This window comes from Psittacula echo, assembly GCF_963264785.1.
Source record: "Psittacula echo genome assembly, chromosome: 1".
NCBI classification, from domain to species: Eukaryota; Metazoa; Chordata; class Aves; order Psittaciformes; family Psittacidae; genus Psittacula; species Psittacula echo.
Genome location: NC_137735.1, coordinates 65,407,215 through 65,413,012, shown reverse-complemented (window position 1 = coordinate 65,413,012; position 5,798 = coordinate 65,407,215).

The following is a 5,798-nucleotide window of genomic DNA, read 5'->3' as shown; positions in this document are numbered from 1 at the left end:
TAAACATTCATTTCAATCAAGTTAAAATTAATTCCTCCAAACATAACTAAAGATCCTTGCTACTGCCTCTAAGTAGTTGTAGAAAAAGCACTACAGCTTTAGGCTAGTAACACTTGCAATAAAGTATTCTTTTCTAATACCTTGATGGCTTCAGGAAAATTCAAAGCTCTACAAAATGTTGAGATTCTTCTTGAACATGAATCCAGCTGCAAAATCCAGGCATCCTTGAAACTGATGTATAATGGGTTATTTTGTAACAAGACTAATACGTTACCCTTACTCTGAATCTCTGAAGTTATGCAAGACAAGCTGAGTAGTTTGTTAAAGACACAAACCGGAAGAGGTCAGAGGAAACACTTTCACCACGCTGAATCTGGAATTGAGAGTCCTCAGTCAAAAACTCTTCCATGAAAGAATGCACACACACATGACAGGAGTCCTACAATGATGGAGAAAGTGTCTCTAATAGTTGGAAATATCTTAGTGTAAAGAACTGTATTTTATCAACTTTCTTTGCAGCTGAGGTCAAATGCATTTGCAACTGCAGGTTTTGGATAATTCATATATGATAACTTCCTTTTCCGTGTTACTTTCTTGAACACGGTAAAAGAAAAAACACCTAGCAGGAAAAATTAAATGTAACTTTTGAACTTAAGACAAGAATTGAACTCTGTTTTAGAGACTTAAAAGATTAATGACCAAATAAAGGTCCAATTAATAAATAAGCAACAACAATAATAATAAAGAGCACAGAACTGAGCACTTCAGTAATTTCTAATAACTAATACTACTTATTGTGGGTTGGCAATAACAGAAGCATTCACAGTAGTAATAAAGAGCTCTTTTCATATTTTGAAATAGAACTTTAACACCATTTTTTAACAGTAAAATTGGTTATTTTATTTGATAGTAAATATAGTTATGCATGGCAGTGTCTGAATATATGATGTAAATCTTCTGAATTAATGGAATTAGGAATTGGAAAGACAAATGTGTGTTTGAATGAGATCAGAAATATATATATATTTTTTTTTTTTTTTTTTTTACAACTTGAGTTGTTTAGACATAAAAGTCAAATGATCGTAGGGAAGGAATAGGGTACTAAGAATCTCTAGAGAACATATAAGAGATTTAAGGACCGCATTTGACATAGCATGCCATAAAGTGCACACGATCTCCAAGTACTCCCTTTCTAGTTTTTCAATAGTTTTTCCAACAAGTTATCATGCAGATAATTCTTGACAAAGCAAATCTTTAATACTACTCATCTATGATCAAATTTAAAATAACTCTTACTAATCCACTGACAATTATCAGCATTTGTTCAACTTCAGGGCAACTTGAGATTTTGAATTACGCTTTTCTACGTGATTTGCAAACAGTAGGTTTCTTGTGATTCTCAGCCTGAACACTTATATTCCTTCAAAGATCTTGTGTTAACTGAGAAGACTTGCTAGAATAAAGTATTGCTATTCCAGTTGATCCAGATGCTGGTTTTCCCTGTTCTAGGTTTATCAGATGATTTCAAATCACATCAACAGAAACATTCTTTCAATTATGCAACATTCTTAAATTTAAAACCAATTGCTTACGTGATATAGTGTCAGAGATTTTATTTCTGCAGGCCACTAGCATCATGTTTTTATTCTTTTAGGACAATGTATTTTTCTATCATATTTAGGAAGACTGACCTTTTGTATTCAAAAAAAGCCACTATATGTTTAGAAAATAATTTCTGTGGTACAGCCAAACAGAAACTTGCCATGAAGTGAGAATCCTGAAGTGATTCAACAAGTGACTCAAAATTTCTTGAACTTGTGAGCATGAAGTGATTTTGAAACTGTCTGCACTACAAGCTGCTCCTTCTGGTACACTGGTATTTTTCATCATAGAATAATTCCATAGAATCATTTTTCATTCCATAGAATGAAATGGTTTGTGTTGGAAGTGACCTTAAAGCTCATCCAGTTTCAATCCCCTGCCATGGGCAGGGACATCTTCCATCAGACCAGGTTGCTCAAAGCCCTGTCCAACCTGAGAGAAGATTATAAGTTATATAGTTAGAAGAGAACTTCCCACTTCTGCCAAGTTTTTTGTATCACTACCTTGACAGAACAACAGTATTAGGAAATATAGGAATGCCAGCAAATGCTACACTTTCATTATCTTTGTAAGTGCATTTATGGTCTTTAAAGCTAAGAGGTATTAGCAAGATGTGCCCTGGATGGACCACAGAAATTTTCACCCTAGAACAGTCCCTGTTCATGGATCCAGAGGTGTTTGAACTCTTACACACCGAGTTTTCCTGATTGTCTTGGGAACATATAGTCCTGGCCAATCCTGGGGTAAATGCAAAGCAAAAGCTGTGTGTTTCATCATAGGATGTTTTTCCGTTCTCTGCTCCTGACTCCTCTACCTTCTAGTTGATCAGACACACAACCTGCCTGAGAGCTATTACCAGGCAGCTGCAGCAGCGGATTCCCAGGGCTTTTGCTTAGATGAGTCCAGCAAAGGAGTTCAGCTCAATTCCAGGAAGGAAACAGTTAAAGAGCACAGTGTTCCCCTGTGCCCGGGAGGCAGCCTTTGTGTTTAACATTGGCAGGGGCTCAGTTTGGGCTGGAGGTTTGTTTTAATTGGGGGAGGGGGCAGAATAGAGGGGACGCGCTGACTTCTTCAGGCTGTCTCTTTTTTCTACTGATTTAGCGGAGGTGGAGATTCTCAATCCCACCCAGTCAGACGCAGGCAGGAGGATCTGGTAAGGCTATCCCAGGAAAGGCCATTCGGAGGAAATTCTCAGCAGCAGCAGCAGCAGCAGCAGCAGCAGCAGCAGCAGCAGCGGCGGCGGCGGCGGCGGCCACAGCATGAGCGGGAGCGGGAGCCGGGCGGCGGCGCTGCAGGGGTGAGTGCGGGGCTCCTGTCGGCGGGGCCGCGGCCATTCTCGGTGAAAGCCCGGCCCGGAGCCGCGGGGCTCTCCTAGCCCTTCTCCACAACGCTTCACGTAACCATTAGATGACGATGGGAGTGGGAGAACAAGAGACAGGCACGAGGCAGCTTGGGATAACTATTATTAAATAAAGTTAAATAGTTCCCTAGATCTTGTCGGACGCTCTGCACAGACTGCAGGGAGATAGCACTCGCCTGCCTATGCACGTTGGGATTGATCTGTGATAGCGGTACAAGAGGGGAATGGTTTCTTTTGTGACCGAGGCAGAAACAGGAGGCGATGACCCCAAGAGCAAAGAGCGCTTACAGCCAGAGAAATGTCTTGCCGGCGGTATTCCCCTCGGTGCTTTCGTGCCCTGGTTAAGTTTATTCGCTCCTACTATCGTCAGATGCTTTGGGGAAGATTAATCACTGTTAACCTTTTAGTTCGTCTTTAATACCTGGAGCAGTTTAACTTCCGATAGTACGGTCTCTTCTCGTGAACCTCGACATGGGAATTTTTCCGGCTCGATACCCAGGGCGAGTTTTGACCAGAGAAGTTTTGCCCTCTGCTTCTGCAGGGCTGCTGGGGCACAGGCAGAGCTCATGCATGTGGCCTCCACCCGAATGCACCAGCCTCATCCCCCCCAGGTATTCAGATCACATGTGAAGGATACCAGACTGTCTTGTTACAAAAGGTATTACAAATGCTAGTCTGTTTCTTACAACCAGCAGCTTGCATTTTATGTTCTGTAACAATGCAAGTAGTTCTAAAATATGCACAGAGCAATGAAGGACTGTAATGAATCCATAAGAAAATATCCTTAGAAAGTATTACATTAGAAATTTTCTAGTTTTGCTTCTTATGGAGAAGCTTTTTCCAGGACAGGGAAGAGATTGTAACTGGTAATTTTGTTCCCAGCTTTGCATGCTGGTTGCATGATTGCCATGCTACCACCATGTTCATATGATATATGTATCAAATTTTTACAAGAAAATGTCATTAAATAAGGTGGATACTAATACAACCGCTAAAACATAGGGCTGTGGGTTCTTTTCTTAGCTACATCACACTTACTTGGGCAAGTATGAACTTGGAAAAGTCATTTAAGTCATTAGCAATTCAGTTTTTCCATTTGTGAACTGAGAAACCATAGTCATAGTAAATAACAAAAGTATTAATATTTGCCTGAAAAGAGTTACAGTCACACGTGCCTGTTGTTTCTGATATGATTTAGGAACCTGAAGTGAAAGCACGTACAAACTGCTGCTAACTGCCCTGAGATACCATCGTAACTAGCATTTCATAAAGAGCGATTTGCTATCTAGTGCACTAAACTTTAAAATCGAGTGCATAGGAACTCACAGTTGATCAGATTCTCATCTCAAATAGACCAGTATGATAGACTGTAAGTGTGAGTCCCTGGTCTGTGAGGGAGAGCACTCTACATGCCAGAAAAGAACACTCAGGTTAACACTCCATTTGCTGCTGTATGTAGGTACGCACACACTTCTACAGACCATACACAACAGGAGAGGGTAATAGTAGTAAATATTTATACTGTGGCTGCCTGCAGAAGTCCTATCAGTAAATTGTCTCCCACATTCTGTCTCTGGTAAATTTCTTGCTATAAACTCCGACTTAATAGCCCCGAATGGAATGAAACAAGGATTCATTTATTTAAAAGGATCCTGCCAAATCCTTTATGTGAATCCCTAGAAATCAGAGTTATAAATACTTTACTTTCTACTCTTCTCCTGACAACATGGCAGCACTTAGTCTTGTTTTGCAGATACAAGCCATGTAAAATAATCTTTTATCTTAAATTAAGTTGAGGCTTGAAGGAAATGGACTTGAGTGGCCTCTTTGGTTTCACTGGAGATGTGGTATCTGTATCCCTGTGGCAGGGAGCCAGTTGGGGTGGTTACACACAGGCTTACTGGACAGAATGCTGTGATGCTTCCTTTCTTACCTGGAAAAGTCATGAGTTGTTGCATAGAATACTAAACCAAATGGTTTTTTATCTGTAAAAGCACTTAAATGGTTATCATTAGCTTTGTGGTGGCTAGTACTGAATATGAGTTGCAATGACATCCAGGAACCAAGCAACACATACAGCTTGAAGAGCTTTCCCTGGCCAGAGGTCCACCCTGAGACTATAAAAGTTTTCCTCCTAATATTTAGGGACTTTGGATCTGGTCCAGAATTTGATTTGAAATATATGTATTTTCAGTCTTCGTTTGAAATCCAGGTAATTATAAAGTCAGAGGAAAATAATACAGAACCTCATTGTGGCAAAATATCAAAATACTCAGAGAATTAACAAATTTACTGCCTTTAATTATTAACACAGTACTGTTCCTTTATCAAAGGAAAAATAGTAACTTTTAGTATCAGGTAAAATATCATTCAGCAGTCTCCCAGGCCTCTTTGTTGGCACACTTTTCTTGCAAGACTGTTGTCCTGGGTTCAGCTTAAACCACAACAACTGTATTTTAAGCCATAACTTTTATTCACCATTTTTCTCCCATTCATATACAAGTTCTGTCTCAAGTTAACAGGGTTTTGTGGGTTCTAATTTGTATAAACTGTCAATTCTGGAAATTTTTTGCGTGTGCCTTTAGTCAGACTCTTAATGTGGGTAGTCTACATTTCAGAGTAGCTCAGTGGTTATAAACATACATGCTGCAGACTGTACATCTTAATATGCTTCTTAAGTAAGAATCAGGGTGTGCTAGTCTGCCTGTTGTATTGATTCTGTGTTTGTTTCTTCATTTTTGTTTTTGCGTATTGATTCTCTCTGCAGGTGAAGAAGTACCTCACTGAAACACTGAATCCCCACTGTCTCACTGAATTGCTTTTTTGGGACTTCAGG